This window comes from Cervus canadensis, chromosome 15 (assembly GCF_019320065.1).
Source record: "Cervus canadensis isolate Bull #8, Minnesota chromosome 15, ASM1932006v1, whole genome shotgun sequence".
Taxonomy (NCBI): domain Eukaryota; kingdom Metazoa; phylum Chordata; class Mammalia; order Artiodactyla; family Cervidae; genus Cervus; species Cervus canadensis.
In genome coordinates this window covers 66,875,188-66,894,384 of record NC_057400.1, presented here as the reverse complement: position 1 = coordinate 66,894,384, position 19,197 = coordinate 66,875,188, and the positions used below count along the sequence as shown (strand labels likewise).

At 36.3% G+C, this 19,197-nt stretch overlaps 1 pseudogene; it reads right to left on the bottom strand.

The window, feature by feature from the left end:
- The window catches only part of LOC122453677, a 70,509-nt pseudogene that overhangs the window by 49,479 nt on the left and 1,833 nt on the right, over window positions 1-19,197 (bottom strand).

Below are 19,197 nucleotides of genomic sequence, written 5' to 3'. Positions count from 1 at the left end.
CCATTTTTTCCTGATTTTATTTTATAATGGAAGGCAGTGGAAAGATAGAACTCATAAACCTACTTCGACTCGAAAGTATTTTTGTTAAATACACTAATTTTATTTAGAAGTTTTATTATATATATATATGGTATGGATTAATACTATAACAAATCAAAATTGGGTAATTTTGACCTTGATAAATAATATTGCCGAGTGATGGATCATTGCATGCAGGTGTGACACCTGTTTACCTATGAAGGCCAAAAGTTTTAATTATCTTATTTATGTAAAAACTTGGCTCTTCAAAAACAGAAAGGAATTGTCCTGAAAAAACACCTTTTGGATCCGTGATTTACTTCACATTGCAGCGGGAAGAAGAACATGCAAACTATGATTTAATGATGCTCTCTGCAGCTGGGCAGCTTGCCCTGGAGGGGAAAAGAGGGATCAGCTGATGGGCTACAGAGAGTAGCAGGTGTGTGTACTTGTGTATAGTGAACGCAGTAGTGGGGCAGAGAGCAAGTGGATGTGACACGGTGGGCCGGGAGCATACTTGAACAGTCAGAAGTGTGTTTCAGGGTGAGTAGTATTGAGGAAAAGGATGGTGAGTGGTTGTTTCCAAATTCACCCTAAGAGTTGAGACAAGGCAGCACCAAGAAGTGCTGCTGGGCGCATTTGGGAAAATTGTTTGCAAATGCTTCATTTTGTTTAGACCCAGACACAGGCTCAGAGCTGGAAGGGACCTAAAAATTCTGTCTCCAAAATCATACAAAACAGATGATGGTTGGCTATGCTAATTATATAAAACTTCCCAAGGGAGATTTTCCACCATCTAAAGAAACTTCAGATGATAAGTGACAGCCATCACAGACATATGTACATCTCAGCAGCCATTAAGGCAAATATGAGAACAATGGTAAATTGACATTTGCATTAAACTGGACAATCCTATTATATCCCACTGTCTCTTGCCCAAATTTGAGTCATCAATTTAAAATAAAAACAAGGATTTTCCTTCCTTTGTTTTAAATTAGAGAATGTAGGGGATTTGTGCCTCCCTTCTTTGTCCTGCTGGCTTTGATATCATTACTTTTTGTTCTCAAAAACTCAGTTTTAGTATTAGGCTCCTGGGCCAAATGCATCTGTCATTCTCTAGTCATGATAATTGTTAAGGGATGGAAAACTGTAATGAAGTTAAGATGTTGCTTTGTCTATCATCTTGAATTATTTTCTTACAGAATTTTACAGAGGAGGTAGAGATGAAAAGGATAAAGAATAAATCAAAGGGCCGAATTTAAAAAAATCAACAAAGATGTAAGAGTGAGCATATATTAAAATAAGTTTAAAAGTTATTTCACCCATGACATTTTATAGATGGTTTTCTATAAAATTAATGTCATATTCAAAAAAATTGTTTGTAGCCTGAGCCATTCTTTTCTTTAGTGAAGTTTATTACCATCTTGGCTGTAAGACTTAAGACCAGAGTCCAGACTTCTGGCTGACTCCCACAGGTACCCTCTCTGAATTCCTAGATACAGACTAAAACATTAGGTGTCCACTCTAGCTGGTCATTTTATTACATTTCATGAGAAGTAAGGATATAAAGACATAGTAAAGTTCCTTTTATTGGGGGTTAAAAACTGGATAATAGGGAATGGCATGGAGGTTTCTCTTAGCAAAATCTTGCTTCACATTCCTACTCCTACTATTCTAATTTATTCATCTGAAATTTGTGTCTTGCCACTGTATAGCTAACCCTTTCACCCTGCTTTTCAGTCTATGGGGGTAAACTGGGCACACACATGAACGTCTCTTCCATACATAGATCTCACTAAATGGTGGTAAAAATGTCAACATAATGAGTTCTTTTTAATACTGTGAACCAGAAAGGATTCCTCCAGGAAACCAGTGATTTAACAAGCTTTTAGAATTCTGAAAGTGGGAGGGATTATACAATAGATAAAGTGGATGGGTGAAAAAACTCACAGATTAGAACAGCTGCAGGGGGAAGATATTGTGGAGCTCTTCCCAGGTGAGCTGCACAGAAATTCAGTTTGGAACTGGGGGACAGTGAAAAAGCAGGACTGGAAAGAGTCAAATGTACATGGTCTAATTTGGCTCCTCATCCTCCTATGCATTTTGGGAACAGCATTATAGAACATTTGTTCACAGATGGAAATCCCAGATTTACCTTCTATATAGAGTAATAAATTTGGCGAAGGGTTGATCACAGTCTGGGCTTCCCAGGTGGTGCTTGTATAATGAGGACAAAGAACCTGAAAGGATTTTCTACAATATTATAGGAAGGGACAAGGCTTCCCAGGTGCCACTAGTGGTAAAGAATCAGCTTGCCAATGCAGGAGATGCAAGAGATGTGGGTTTGATTCCCCGGGTTGGGAAGATCCCCAGAGTTAAGAAATGGCAACCAACTTATTATTCTTGCCTGGAGAATCCCATGACTAGAGGAGCCTGGTGGGCTACAGTCCTGGGAGTTGCAAAGAGTCAGGCATGACTGAACATGCACACACATAGGAAGAGACAGTGCCTGTCAGAAGTATATTGACAAAGTTGTCTACTTCCAAAGTAGCATACACCTTACTTGGCATTTGTGGAGTTTTTGAACTAGCCGTCCTACACTCAGGTATGTAGCATAAAGGAAAGTTTTGTTTCAACGGGAACTATCAGCTTACAATAATTAGTACTTCCTACCTAGATAGTCTGATATATACTACTGAAAAGGATAGCAAGTTATTTATACTGAGTTGAGTCAAATTTTATTCATAAATATGAATTGTTAATGAAAGGTTATTAGACCTTTAGAGAACACTTAAAAACCTTGGGAAAGGAAGACAAAGATGGACAAACAAGCAACAGATCCAAGGTATAGAAGTAGTACAAGAAATAGTAGAGAATTAAACATTTCTAATACATATTCTTAGAGATATTTGAGAGATTATATCATCCATAAAGCAAAAAGACGTTACTAAGGAATAGGAGTAATCATAGACCAAGAAGAAGTCTTTAAAATTTTTTTAAATGCAGAAAAATTTAAACAACATAGGGTTAATTTTATAAAAAGTTGAGCAAAAGGCTCAGACCTCAGTAAAAAGAGAAAAAAGGTGGAAAACAGTTAATAGGTATGGGGGACACAGAGAACCACATTCTAAAACATGCTATAGTTGGCAAGAACAGGGAAAATGGAATAAGGAAAAGGGTAATCAAGTAAATATTTAGTTAGAGGAGGCCACAGGGAGAAGGGACATTTTTGCAAGAAAATGAGAGAATGAGTCTTGCATTCCCGGCAGAGGACGGGCTCTGTGAAGGCCCAGAGGTAGGGATTTGCCTGCTTATTTGACGGCCAGCAAGAAAGTTACTGCAACTAGAGCTGAGTGACCAATGCTGAGGATAGTCAGTCATGTGATAAGAAAAGTAACTAGGGCCAAAATTTCTTGCCAGAGTTTCTTTTCGACCAATGTCATCACATCCTAAGGTGAATGGACAGGGACGGGGAGTTTTGAACAGAACAATGACATGATCTGAGCTACATTTTAAAAGGATGACACTGGCTGCTTTCTTTGGATAGAGTATGTTTTGAATAACTTTTTTTTTTTTCCTGGTGAAGACTATGTGGGTTGCACTCTGGATACTTGAGTATTTGAGTTCTTTCTATTATTTGTATTGCATGAGTAAAAACATCCTGGGTCCTAAACTTTTCAGTTGAAAACTCAGCGCATGTCATGCTGGTGTCTTCTACATTTACTATGGTAGAGATGAGATGATTTTTATTTTTCTATTTGTGTGCATGTTGTGCATGTTGACTCTTTGTGACACTACGGACTATAGTCTGCCAGGCTCCTCTGTCCGTGGGATTTTCCAGATAAGAATCTTGGATTGGGTGGCCATTTCCTTCTCCATTCTATGTGTGTAGGTCACATTATTTTGTCTTTTTAGAGAACTCTCTGATTTTCTTTAGTGTTGAACTGCAAATATTTCACTAGGGATATCTAAGCAGTGGTCTTTTATCATTAATTTCATACACAAATCTAACCTTTTTATAGTGTGCTGCAATGTTGATTTGGCTTTATCATATGTGACTATCTTATATAATCCTCAGAACAGCCCAGTGAAGCAGCTATTTTTATCTCCATTTTACAGATGAGGTAAGGGAGGCTTAGGGAGATCCGTGTCATGCTAGAATTCTGAAGACAGTATGCTATGTACTTAATACCTCCACCAGCTGGTTGAGTCTCCCCCAGACTGGCTTGGGATGAGTCTTGCTCATGTATGAAACTTGTTGAGAAGAGAGGGTTACAGCTGGAAGGGAGGCCAGACCCGACTATGGGGAAAACATGATCACTGTAGGGAATGGGACATTAGGAATGTCAGGGGCTTTCTCAGCATCCGCCCAGCCCTCCAGAGACCCTAGTAACCTTCACCTCAGGCGAAACACTGATGTGGGGCCTGAAAACACAGTGATCCCTTTAATTTCCATATTCCAGCCTTTTTGTAGATCATCCTTTTAGATAAAACTGTCTGATGTTATTTCCTGAAATATATCTTTGCCAAGACATGTTTGGTTATAAGTGGTGCTTGTTTAAATACATTAAAAGCTCAGAAAGGATGAGTACTCTGGTAGGCATTTTTGGCTGCCTACCAACAACCACTCTCAAACTTTACTTTTTTGCTAACTGAAGTCCAATTTATTTGAGTGGTGGCTTGAAAGATCTTGACCTCCAGAAAATAAGGAAACCTGTCATATCTTGGAAATGAATCGTGACTTGTTTAATCTTCATAATTTTATTCTAATTTGATAGAAGCACAGATTTTCAGACTTCCTCCAGATGGAAATGACTGAGTGATTAAAGAAAAATTCTCCTAGAAGGAAGCGATTCAGGAAAAAATATTAGTTTCTGAGTAAAAGAAACAAATTTGAGACAAATGTCCGATTAGCCTCTTCTTTCCTCTTCTTCCTACTCTGCAGATGGATATTGTGATGTCTTGAGCTATGGCAGACACCTATCCATCAGAAGACAAACGGGAAGACAATATGAAAATATGGCAAAACAGAAGGGGAGAAAAAGCCAGGATTTTTGATAAAATCCCTAAGCTGCTGGACCAACATTGAGAGAGTTTTTGTTAGTGTTAGTCATTCAGTGTATCAGACTCTTTTCAACCCCATGGGCTGTAACCCATTAGGCTCCTCTGTCCATGGAATTCTCCAGGCAAGAATACTGGAGTGGGTTGTTATTCCCTTCTCTCAACCCAGGGATCAAACCTGCACTGCAGGTACTTCTTTACCATCTGAGTTACCAGGAATTCAATAAATACAATAAAAAGAATAAATACTTTTATAGTTTAAGCCACTGTCAGTCAGGTATTCTGTTATTTGTATCCAATAGTATCTTAACAAACCTAAATGTTTAGAGAATAGTATTTGATGAGAGTTTTGAAATACTAGATACTTTGGACTAAAAAAATCAAGGCACCTATTTCCTCATTAATGGGTATATTTGGAAAACCTGTTTTAGCTATAAGAAGAGGTTATATGAGATAATAATAATAATAAATATGGATATGTATTTATTGTAAGATGGACTGCTATGCCTTTGAACTTGTCCTTAATAACAAATGTCAATTTGGAGCACCAACTGTGAAGAGTACTGGTTCTAGTTCTTTGTGTTTGTTAGAGATAATTTTATAGCAGAGCCCACTGGGAAGTCTAATTCCAATTTGATTTGGATCAATAGTCACAGGGCAATTCATTCTTGCCTATTTGATTCTGAAATGTGCTTTTCTGTTTAAAATTTTTCATTCTTTTATTTAATGATTAAGGTGAATTCAGATGCTTTGGCAATTTTTGCCATGGGTGGTGATACTGTTTTAATGCCCCTCATATATAGACAGGCATGTAGATATCAGAACATTGTAGACATTGGGTTGGTATTAGACAAATTCAAATGTAAATCTTTAGCTTCTTGATTGGAGCTGGAATGAAAATAGCAGACATGGGAAGAAAATATATGCCATTAGCATGCTCACAAAACATTGGCGGAGATGGTTAAAATAACAAACTCAGTTTGAGCACATATGTCAACCATGTGTCATACTTGCTATAGAAGTAAGATAATATGCAAAAATCTTTAAGAACCCCGAATAAATTCCTTAAACATTTGTCCTTTCAAGACTACTGTTGCTTCTAATCCTACAACTTAAGAGGGGAAAAAATTAGGAAAGTTTCAGAGGTTGGTCATCCACTTGATTATTAATGAGCTGGGAATAAAAGTGATGAGTAACGTCCAAAGGATCCTTATTGTTTAGTCTTGGTTAATCACTGAGAGATGTGCCTGGTCTCTAAGTATATAAAAGATGAATATACAAAAGAGAGGAACCAGCTGTTCCCCTTCTTCACTGGTGACTGAAAAGGCAAAAATGGGCTCCAATCGTAACTGTCCTGTGGACATAAACTAGGCAAAGTCTAAAGCTTCTGTGACAGGTGATTAACATGCCACTCCTTTCCTCAGAAGGATATTCGAAGATGTTTTGACCTTTGAAGGACAGAGATTTTCAACTCTACTTCATGATTCTAAAAGAACAAAGTTATGTTTGAATGAGTAGGATGAGGAATAGAGAATAAGAAATAAAGAATAAAGTAGAAGAAAAAAAACTATCAGAATGTTTTCACAGTAACACACAGCCCACATTAGTCATAATCTTTGTTTCTTTTTTTGGGACAATCCACAATTCTAAAAGTGAAAAATAAAGTTTGGTAGGAGGAGATCAATTTGACAATGAACAAAGTTTAAAGATAGTTATAAATTACAGAAATCTCAAATATCCTATTAGTAAAATATGGGTTGGCATGCTGCTAAAGCTTAAATGGATATTTGACCATTGGCATGCTTTCTTCTCACTAGATGTGGGTGATAGACTATTAGTAAAATATCTCAAAAACCATGGCTAGGATATTCCATCTGCAGTAGTTTTGGTCACATATTAGGTGAGAGGTTACCCTCGGGTCAACTCTCCTGCTTGGGGACAACATATCCACTGAGGCATGTTTTGATGATCCATTTCTCTCACTTACCAAATGTTTTTGACTTTTGGCAGTATCAGCCCTCCTAAAAGCTCTGCCCTCACAAATTTGGATTGGGCATTTCCATCATGCTTTAAAAAGTTTCATAGTCTAGCTCTAGTTCATGTTAAGGGCTGGGTCTAACGTAACTTGACTTTTCAAACAGTCAAAGCTGGACAGAAGAAAGGCAGGCTCACGGGAATGCTGGCAGATTTATTTCTAGTCCAAGCCAAAAAACAGCCTTTCTCACATTATTTCAATGTGTCCAGTTCAATCCAGGTCAGAAACCAGAAATGCAAAACATTCACCAATGTTTCTGAACCTTCAGAACTCAGACGACAGTTTGGGTGGCTGAGAATGTATTTATTTAAGCATGATCCTATTTTAAAACCATTTACCCTGCCTGGCTGTTAGAGACTGTGGGAAGTAAAGTGCCTGCAGAGGATGGCTCTGTAATGCAATCTATCTTCTTTTCTCTTCTGTATATTTCTGTGTCATTTCATTTTCTAGAGCTTTGTAAGATCTCATCATATCACAAGACTTGAAAACATATGCCTATATCAAGTATTAGTCAAAATAAAATGTAAATATTTAACTTCATGATTCAATAAGCACTAGTGAGAAGGAAGTATACTTTTATATAAAATACAATTCAAAAAGCCTTACAGAAAATGTAGTGGTTTTTGCTATTTCAGCAAAACGTATGCAATGGATGAAAATGATCTTGGTTCTAAATACATAGCCAAGTCAAGACTATAAAGGAAAAGACTATAAGGGAAAACATATCAAGTATTTTTGAAAGTCTCTTCTCAGTTTAAAAAAAATATACTTTCCCATTTTCTTTATGTTTACATAAGTCTTCTTTTTCAAGTCAAGAGAAGTAGTTTTTAGTAATACATGTACTATATTGTATTACTAAATGGTGGCTCAGTGGTGTGGAATCCAGTGCAATGCAGGAGATGCAGGTTCGATCCCTGGGTTGGGAAGATTTCCTGAGGAGGAAATGGCAATCCACTTTAGTATTCTTAACTGGGATATCCCATGGACAGGGGACCCTGGCAGGCTGTAGTCCATAGGGTTACAAAAGAGTTGGACATGACTTAGTGATTAAACAACATAGTCTATATGGATTAGTGATTTCACTTGCACACAAACTGCATGCTATCATTTCCTTCAAATGTACAAGTAACAGAAACTTTATCCAGTTTAAACATAAAATGAATTTTATTAGAAATGTACTTAGGCATTTTATAGAATTTGAGCAATTTGAATAACCAGGAAGAAAGTTGGGGAAATCTGGTGATGGTAGCAATTCCATCTAGGGATCATGAGGGGTCTGGGGACAAGAACAGCGGTGTTTGAGTATTTCAAGGACCTTTCTTCTAATGTTTCACTATTAATGGGACTCACTGGTTGTTTTCTCTAAGACCCTCGATTCAAAATCTTGAACAAAACTATCAAATTAGCCACTGGCTTAGTGAAGGCAGAAGGAATATGAACTTGGTACTCACTCTGTAATTTACTGCATGTCTTAACTTTAATAATGTGTAATGAAGCAGATGCTCAGTATCAGAAAAAAAAGAACAAGAGCACATCAAGATGTGGTATCAGGCAGAATGACATATTCAGTAGATACCCACATACAAAAAAACTACAAAATGATTATTTTTTGGATCAGTAACATTATTCATTTGATTCTCCATCCATGAGAAGGAAAATACATCACTTAATGGGTTGCCTAGTAGTCATGTATGGATGTGAGAGTTGGACTATAAAGAAAGCTGAACACCAAAGAATTGATGCTTTTGAACTGTGGTGTTGGAGAAGACTCTTGAGAGTTCCTTGGACTGCAAGGAGATCCAACCAGTCCATCCTAAAGGAGATCAGTCCTGGGTGTTCTTGGAAGGACTGATGTTGAAGCTGAAACTCCAATACTTTGGCCACCTGTTGTGAAGAGCTGACTCATTGGAAAAGACCCTGATGCTTGTAAAGAATGAAGGTGGGAGGAGAAGGGAACGACAGAGAATGAGATGGTTGGATGGCATCTCTGACTCAGTGGACATGAGTTTGGGTAAACTCTAGGAGTTGGTGATGGACAGGGAGGCCTGGTGTGCTGCAGTTCATGGGGTCGCAAAGAGTCAGACACGACTGAGTGACTGAACTGAATTGAAATGGGTTGCCCTATTGTTACTTGGGGGCTAGCCTGCAGTTATGAGACATGACAATGATTTACTTAACTCATTAGCTCAATAACATTTTGAAGTCCCTGGATTAGGAAAATTTGTTTTATATTGAACTTTTGTATTATGTACATACTTTTCAGAAATAAGATCATTTAAAGGTGGAAACACATTGAGTGTGTAGGCGAATGATAACTTCTGTTGAAAAATAACACAAATTTGAGTTTCTTTCCTTCCATCCCTCTTCTTTATTTTTTCCTTTTTGAAAAAATAACTTAAAGCTTATGAAGGAGATAAAAATATTTTTAGCTAGGCTTTCTTAATGAAAGGGAACAAGCCATCATGTACAATATGCTATATACAATAATCTTTTAGTATTATCCACTGGTTCTCTAATATTTTTCTTGTGGCAACAAACTCTAGAGAATACATATGATTTGGTAGAAGTATAGATGATATCTACTAGTACAGCAGTTTTTATTTCCTTTTTTAAATATTTATAGTCAAAATGACTTGTTGCCTTGTAAAAAATACATTTTATTCTTGAAAATAATTATCTTTATACTCAAAACATTATTTGCCAGTTTGCCAGTTTCATGTATGAATGTATGAAATAATGATTTCAAGTCTGTCTCAGTTACCAGTATCAATAGTGAAAGTGAAAGTTGCTTAGTCGTGTCCGACAATTTGTAACCCCATGGACTAAAGAGTCCATGGAATTCTCTAGCCCAGAATACAGGAGAGGGTAGCCTTTCCCTTCTCTAGAAGATTTCCCCAACCCAGGAATTGAACCCAGGTCTCTCTCAGGTGGATTCTTAACTAATAGAGCCACAAGGGAAGTCCAAAAATACTGGAGTGGGTAGCCTATCCCTTCTCCAGTGGATCTTCCAGACCCAGGAATCTAACCAGGATCTCCTGCATTGCAGGTGGATTCTTTACCAACTGAGCTATCAGGGAAGCCCTATTCTCTTATAATTACACGAGATATTGCTTTATTCAAGTACTTAGTAATTCTGAAGTAAACCAAAGTAGAAGAAAGTCAGCCATGTCAGCATTAGTCCACATTTAATAAGTAATTTCATAAATTCTCAAATATCTCAGAAATTATTTTTGTACCATATTCTTGTTTAAGCAGTAAGGTTAATGACTTAAAATTATTCAAGAATGTTTTGTGATAATAATGGCTAACAAAAATGATATATATTGGCAAGGAACTCTATTTAAATTTAGTCTTTTGAATTTATAATGTTGGAAAGCAAATAATCTGTTGACATACTTTATCATAAAACTCTTTTCTTATTTCCCTAGGAGAAGGAAAAGGGGAAGAATGTATTTACATGTATTTCTAAGTTCCTCATCAATTTGCCATACTGGTACAGTACAATTAAGAGTTATTTTTCAACTTTAGAAGATTATTTCATTTTTCCTAAGAGAAGTAGGGGGTTGGGAGGAGCAGTGGGCAAGTTTACTGGCAGTACTACCTAATTTCATCATTGTTTTAATACAAATCACATATGTCTGACAAATTCAAAAAGCAGCTTTCCCAGCAAGACTTTTTGTTGGTAATCCCATGAGGATTTAACCTGTCTTAGTTGAATCATCAGAGAAAATATTACTTTTCCCTTCTCTATGTTTTTCCCTTTTTCTTCTTTCAGGTCTCTTATGTTATGCCAAATGCTTTTACTTAAATACTTCTTCAGATCACTTCTAAATGGCAGAACTGATTTTGAACATGATCATTAGGCTTCATCAATAAATGACAATATGATCATGGATCTAGCTGATTATAATGGTCAAATTGCCTGGGAAGGCTTTTTGTATAAACAGACTAAGTATGATTTTTTACTTTTTTCAAGTTGCCTAAAAGCCCAATCATGTTTAATAATGATTTCAATTTATTCCTGAAATTTACCTGTTACATTTAAACATCTTTGTATTGTATTTACTTTGTTAATGATGGTGCTTATTTGCCCATACAAGTGGCTTTTTAAAAAATGAGGTCAAGTTCAACTTGCTAACAGGTTTTGACTGATATTGGCTCTCTGTTTTCATATTACTTCATTTATTGCATTATTAAATCAATTCTTAGTTTATAAGCCAAGAAAATGTTTTATACTGCAATATGGTTGTCTCCCTAGAGTTCATTAGCTCATTTTCCTTCAATTAACTCTGTATGCACTGCACATCTCTCCTAGCTTTTCTAATGGTGAAGTTGTCTTATTGCTCATCCAGGCAGGACCTCCAGTGTAGCCTTGAATTGCTGAAGAAAAAAAGACAGAAAATGACTTTTCAGGTCATCTATCCTAGACTTCTGATTGTCTATCAATGTTGTCTCTGGAAGGAGATGAACTACTTTAGGCAAGATCATGCCATGTAAGTCTGTGGCTTAATGTATATTTTATGATTAGCTTTGGGATATGGGAAAGTTTGGTCTGCCTTTTCAATGATCTGTTCACTGGGCTGGGCTTAACTGGTGGCTCAGTGGTAAAGAATCCACCTGCCAATGCAGGAGACTCTGATTCAATCCCTGGGTCAGGAAGATCCCCAGAAGGAACTGGCTACCCACTCCAATATTCTTGCCCGGGAAATCCCACAGACAGAAGAACCTGGTGGGCTACAATCCATGGGGTCGCAAAAGAGTCAGACATGATTTAGTGACTAAGCTATTATATTTTTAGTGCTTTTGAAGAATTTTAACATGAAAAAAAGAGATTTTGCTCTTTCCTTGGAGTTGCATAGCTAGTTAGTTGTGGTGCTAGAAATGCATTCCTCTGACTGCTACCACATTTTTCTTTCAATTGCATCAAGATGGATAAATAACCAAGTTATATTTTCATATATGCTTGCATATTGGCATAAATTTAGTTCAGAAATGAAAGCCAATGAATACCCCTAGACATAATAAATTGAGCTTTCTACTCAAAACCCATCAACATTTTGTCAGTAGATTTAATTTAGCTCAAATTTTTAAAAAAATGAGTTAAAAATACACATAGACTAGTATTTTTAAATCCATTCTTCCTGAAAGATCATTGCTAGTTTCTCTAACCTTACATATTAACTGTTCAGTGAAACTGATCAATGTAGAGAACTTCTCTAAATGAAGAACTCATATTTTCAACAAAGAAATTTAGATCTGTTATCTGAATAATAAATCAATAGTCAGAATCTATGACTTCACATAATTTACATTTTATCTAGGTCAACAAAGCAATCACTTATGCTTGTGGAGGTAATGACTAGTGAACTCAATTTTAAGCCTATTATCTCTTTTAGATAACATCCTGTGTTGAGCAATAAGAATCCTCTCCCTGCCTTTTTCCAGGAAATCTTTTCCCACCGAATTTAAGACCAGAAGTTTATTTTAATGTTTTAAAAGTTTATAACTTTATTATATAAAGCAAGGAAAAGCAGATGAGGGTTACTGGTAATCAAACACAGATTCTTCTGGATACAACTGATGTGGATACAAAAGTTTTCTAGCCAAAATAGCAATTTGCTCACATTGCCATGCTTCTCTATCTACAAGGGAGGCTGCATATGGTAGGCTGTCAGCTTTTCCAGCAACACTCACAAATATTTTCCTTATGCTGCAAATGAAACTCTTGACTCAGTGTCTCACCCAGTAGACGTTATTCATTTTGAAACAACACAGCTGTAATTCAGATTTTACATCTGATACGTTTCCTCCATGAATAAGGTTACAAAAGTAAGCCAAAATATTGAGAGAAGTACATTTAACACATCTCATCAAGAGAGAATCTGACAATGCAATCAACTTTCAAAAGCTGAGAGTAAGGGTATTCTTGTTAGTAGGAATTTTTGTTTTTTAAAATACCACTGACTAAATTGGTATATTTATCCTTAAATATCACACCTTTGAGAAAATATGCATTCAAATAATTAAAGCAACTAATTAATTTTTATCTTTTTTTCTTTACCCTTCACTGACAAATGGTGAAGGTCATGTCTTGTGACATGGAAGTTTATGAAATAGTTTGTGAAGCTGATAGATAGCATCATCAAAGAGGGACCAGAATATGAGACCACATTTAGTCCATGAGAGGGGTGACTTCTGCAGGTAGACTGTGTTTATGGCTGTAGGAGATGGGGTAAAATGAGTCGGCTAGGAAAACTTGGCATTCAAAAAGTAGGCTAAAAGGAGGTAGCTATTAACAATTGACATTGAGGAGGTTCAGAAAGTGGCACTGAGGTTTCCATGAAGCCAATGAAACACTGTAACAATGATTTACATCAAAAATAACATGAAGAGATAAAGGTCAGACATCTGAATCAAGATGGTGTTTTCTAAACAAACATAACATTAGCCATGAGGTCTGAAGAGCACAGAAAGGATTTCAGCAATGAAAAAGGAGTGTGTTCCATGCTAGAAAATTTTCCAGACTTTCTAGATAAGGTCTTTTGCACAGAACAGCTTTAAAAAAAAAAAGACTAGGAAATCAGGGCCCAAGGCTAGGGTTTGTTTGAGGATTTGTTCTCCATAAAAGCAAAAGATGGAGTCAAACTAACAGCAACACTGACTTTCTGCTGATTTAGATTTTGCAAATGTAATTTGAGTCAGGATTGATTCCAGTGCAAACATGTAAGATAGTGGAAAGAGCAGATTGAAGAAAAGAAATTAAACAGAAAAAGTTGTATAAAGAAAAGGCCTAGAAAGACTGTGAGACACTTCCTGTTTCTGATAATGATGGACTAGTTTATTCAGAGCACTTATCCTGCTAACAGGAATTTAAAACTTAGATAAAAGATTAAAAAAAAATTCCTCTTTTTTTTTTTTTTTAAATTCCTCTTTAAAACACTTCAGAAAATTACAAAATTGTAAACAATTACCAATGACAAAATAAACGAAATGCTATAAATCAAGTAGGAAAGCAAGTATAGAAGCTAATTTTGCCTATTGGCATTTGTTGACGTATAAATTTAAAACTGACTATAATGAAGAGGACAGGTTTCAAAACTGAGAGCATATGTAAGGTGGAGAGTCTATTGGGAGATCGTCAGGTCAGTTTGGACTAAGGGCTACAAGCTCTTGGTAAAGAGAACTAATCTTTAGTTAGGAAGAGAACTAATCTTTGCATAGAGTTACAATCTATCCCCTCCAGTGTTCTTGCCTGGAAAATTCCATGGACAGAGGAGCCTGGTGGGCTACAGTCCATGGAGTCATAAAGGGTCGGATCTGACTGAGGATGCAGACACACAGGTGACCCAAGAAATTGGAAACTTTTACATTGCTTAAAGTGGACATGGACAGGTAGTGCTCCTAGTCATCTGCCGGAAGAGAACATCAATCTTGTCTGAAAAAAGGAATCTTTTCCATAGGTTCAAATTTTTAAAAATGTAGCAGTGATAAAAGATAATCAGTTATAAAGAAAATGACTGTGAACTAGAAGAAATAAGAAAAAGGAAACTGACTATAAGGACTTCAGATTATGAAGTTAGATGCAGACTAAGAAATCATTATCCTAACTATAATTGAGTAAAAAATAGTAAAAGACAAGATTGAAAATAGAATTCTATTAAAATGGCATATCATACTTGAAAAATAATTGAAATTATAGGAAAACCTCCTTAGATATTTTTAAAATCAGATTCAACACATTTGTAAAAGACATTTATGATCTGGAATATAGATTAGAAGAAATTCTGTGAAATACAGAGTTATCAAGAGATGGAAATATTCATTTGTGACTAAAAGAATAAGGTGTGGAAAGGTTTAATATGTGCAAAATTGGAAGACAGAGAGAGAGAGAAGAAAAAGAGATAATGGCTTAGAATTTTCCAAAATCAATAATAGATATTGCACTACTCAGAAACTGGCATCAATAATAGTATGTAACAGATAACTTTTGCATGTCAATAGCCTACAGTAAAACACATATACTTTTTTTCACAGTTCTTCAAATTGTTTGAGGATCAAATTCAACACTGCTCTCTTTGACTCTCATTTTGGGACCAGCAACTAATTTGGATATTCTTTTCTGATGGTAGTTGTCAATAGCACAACAGCAGTAAACAGAAACACTTCATATTTCATAGAGCTTTGGCTAGGTACTGACACACTCTCACTTCCTTCTACATTTTCTTGATCAAAGTTTAGTATATGGACAAGCCTGTTAGTGAGATGAGGATATTTATTCTGCTCATTGTAAACAAAAGTATTCTTAAATAGGAAAGGAGGCATTGTGAGGATATAATAAAACATGCCATAGACATCTATCACAATTTCAAGGAGGTTAATCAACCTCAAATGAATAAATGAATGAATAAATCAATTAAATCAAAGACAAAGAGAAAATTTAAGTGTAGCAAAGGGGGACCTCTTTCCATCAAAATTGTGATAATTAGCTGATTTTTAACCTTTTACAGCAACAATATTGTATTTTAGTATAAGTGTACCAAAAGTGTACTAGTGAAAAGACAAAGATTGTCTGACTAAATGAACAACAATCTAATTATAAACTATTTAGAAGAGACACATCTAGAACAGAACTTACAGAAAAATTAAAATTTTGAAGATGAAAAAATATACTATAAAAACACTTAGGTAAATGAAAGATGTGAACTCAACATCTTTCTTCTCAAGATAGATTCAAAAATGGTGATGAATATACTAATCAGTCATGTGAGAATAGCTTTCATTTTTAACCTTTTTTCTTAATTATGTGTTTGCTTCTTTTGAATGAATCTTCTCCATGCTTAATAAATTACCTGGGATTTTCTCAAAATACATCTATTATTAAATGTCCATTTAACAGTTGTAAAAATCCTCTTTTTCTTTAACCATGAAGGTAAAAGTATTTCGTTTTACAATTGTAAAAATGTATTTTGTCATTTTCAAGCATTTCTACTGAACAATTCTTGCCAGGAAAATTCCACGGACAAAGGAGCTTGGTGGGTTACAGTCAACAGGGTTGGCAAAAAGTTAGAATGAATAAGTGACTGAGCACTACCAGTGTACAACAACGTATCACGTATCTTAACAGATTCAAACGCAATTCAACATTTCCCAAGAGCTGTTATCAATTCACATTCAGTTCAGCTCAGTTCAGTCGCTCAGTCTTGTGCGACTCTTTGAGACCCCATGAACCGCAGCACGCCAAGCCTCCTTGTTCAACACCAACTCCCGGAATTTACTCAAACTCATGTCCATTGAGTCGGTGATGCCATCCAATCATCTCATCCTCTTTCGTCCCCTTCTCCTCCCGCCTTCAACCGTTCCCAGCATCAGGGTCTTTACCAATGAGTCATTTCTTCGCATCAGGTGGCCAAAGTATTGGAGTCTCAGCTTCAGCATCAGTCCTTCCAATGAATATTCAGGACTGATTTCCTTTAGGATGGACTGGTTAGATCTTCTTGCAGTCCAAGGGACTCTCAAGAGTCTTTTCCAACACCACAGTTCAAAAGCATCAATTCTTTGGCGCTCAGCTTTCTTTATAGTCTTAATTATATTTCAATTGTCCTTCTTCTGACAAATCTGGAATGCAAGCAACTCTCATATGTCATGTCATCTTTTTTCTGGCATTAGACAAAGTTAAATCATTTTTTACTAAAAACATTGCAAAAACACTAATCCTAGATTTTAGGCACATGTTAGCAAATCTAAATATTAATGAAAAACAGAGCTGAAGAGTTTAGATTGGATTGCATGAGCTAAAGTGCTTATAGTCCTAGAAGGTGGTGGACCATTGGTTTTTTTAGGCTTTATTCATATTCTGGACTTTTCAAAACTATGTAGCTTGACATGTGCAAAATTGTGACATTTGCAAAGTTGTTCCTGTGATTGCAATCTGAAGAGAAATGGAGGCAGGAGACGGGGATTCCAGGTCTGATTCTGTCACAATGTAATGTGACCTTGGATAGGTGAAATCACCACTTGGAAACTTGGGCTCTTCACTGATGAAATAGAAATAACACAATGTCCTGAGGTGGGTGTAAAGATCAAATGGAATATTATATATGATTAAAAATCTTTGTGCACTTTAAGTAAAAATAAACATTAATAGTACTACCCCTCAATATCTCTTTCCTTTAATTTAAATATCTTCTCTCATGCTTTGGAGTTTCTCCCTGTCTGAATAGCCCAAGGTCCTGACATTTTAACTGGACATGCTTAATCCAATACTCTATCTGTATTCATTTTCTCTAGGAATACCCATATATCAGTCTCCTTCCTCCTTTCCTGCATGCTATGTTTTCCAAGTTTTATCTAGAAGTAATTGTCACATACCAAATAATCAATATATACTCAATTGCTAATAGCTATCAGTTGCATCTCTTTTGCTAAGAGTCTTCTGACAAAAGGCATCAGTCATTAATCAAAGATTTTCAGATGTCTAGTAATCCAAAAAATATATATGTGCTTGAGGACAGACAGTTTCTGGGACAATGGAGAGTTCTGACCTCATCTATTCACTCTACTTACCTCTTCTTTAAATAAAGGATCAACTTTGCAAAAAAAAAAAAACCAAACCTATTGAAGGATGAGAAACCAAAATAAATGATGCACAATTATTTGATTGAAAAATTACTCACTTCGTACTGTCTGTGCAGAAAAACTATACAATTCCCTTACTTTCTAAAACTGATTTGCTATCACTCTCATCTGCTAAGCAGTTGCAAGGCAGGGGTTGGGGGGAATTAAATATAGATCAATTTAGTTAAATATTTAGAATACATAGTTTGGAGAGTCTCTTTAGACGTAACTTGATCATTTTGAGTAAGAGCCCAATCCTTTCAGATTCCTCCCCTGAGATACATCAGAGAGACACATCAGTTTTTGATGACAAGAGAAAAAGAATCCCCTCACTTTATGTTACTAATTAGGTGCATACTGGGATTTTCCCTTAAAATATGGGTCATCTGACTGGCCCACAGTCTTTCTGTTGGGATTGGTGACTAAGCTGAGGCCTTTTTTTTCTTGGTCTGCTCAGCCCTGGCGTCTCCTTCTGTGCTGACTTGTCCTCCCTTGGATTCCTGCTGATGCTGAGTGGCTCTCTGAGTCTTTGCCTCATCCTCCAGTGTTCTCTGGCCCTCTGATCTCTCACTTTGCCACAGCATGCCAGGCCCCATGACAGATCTGCTGGCTCTAAACTGGTTATCTATGATCCTTATAAAATGAGGATTTTCCCCAGCTTGATTACACCATGCCTCCCTTATAGTTTCACTAGCCAAGGACTTTTGTTGGCATGAAATCACATTGTAGATCAGTTACTTCTCCAAAAGCCTCATTCCTTTGGCATTCTCCTCAATTTATCCAACACATTTGTCACATTCTGGGCCACTGTCCAAAGAGGGGAGGCTTGGACCCATATAGCCCACCCACCAGCTATCTCTTCACTCTCTCCTCTGTTTTATCACAGTTCCTAAGATGGGAAGTAGTTGGTTACACGCCATGGTTTTCTCTGATTCCATGAATTGACATCTTCTCTATCTACTTCACTGAAACTGAAATATCAGCGGGAGTATGGGGAGAAAAACTAGTTTCCAGTAAAATAAAGTAAATTGGGAATTATTTTTAAGATACTTACTCTTGTTATGCAGAGGAGAAAAAAAAAAAGAGACATTTTGGTGAAATCTAGCCAATATCCTTCACAGCACTCTTTTGTCCCTCTTTTCTGATGCCACTCCTTCCTCTTTTTCACCCATGACCACTCCTCAACCTTTTTGGGGATAATATTCTACTGGTCCTTTAAATGTTACTGTCACCTGGGAATTGCAAGTCAAAATTATGATGAGATATCACCTCCCACCTGTCAGAATGTGTATCATCAAAAAGACCACAAAAAAATTGATGAAGTCACTATGCAAAACAGTATGGAGGTTCCTCAAAAAGCTAAAAATATTACTACCATATAATCAAAAATTTCCATTTGTGGATATTTTTCCAAAGACAATAAAAACATTAATTTGAAAAGATACAGATACCCCTATGTTCACTGAAGC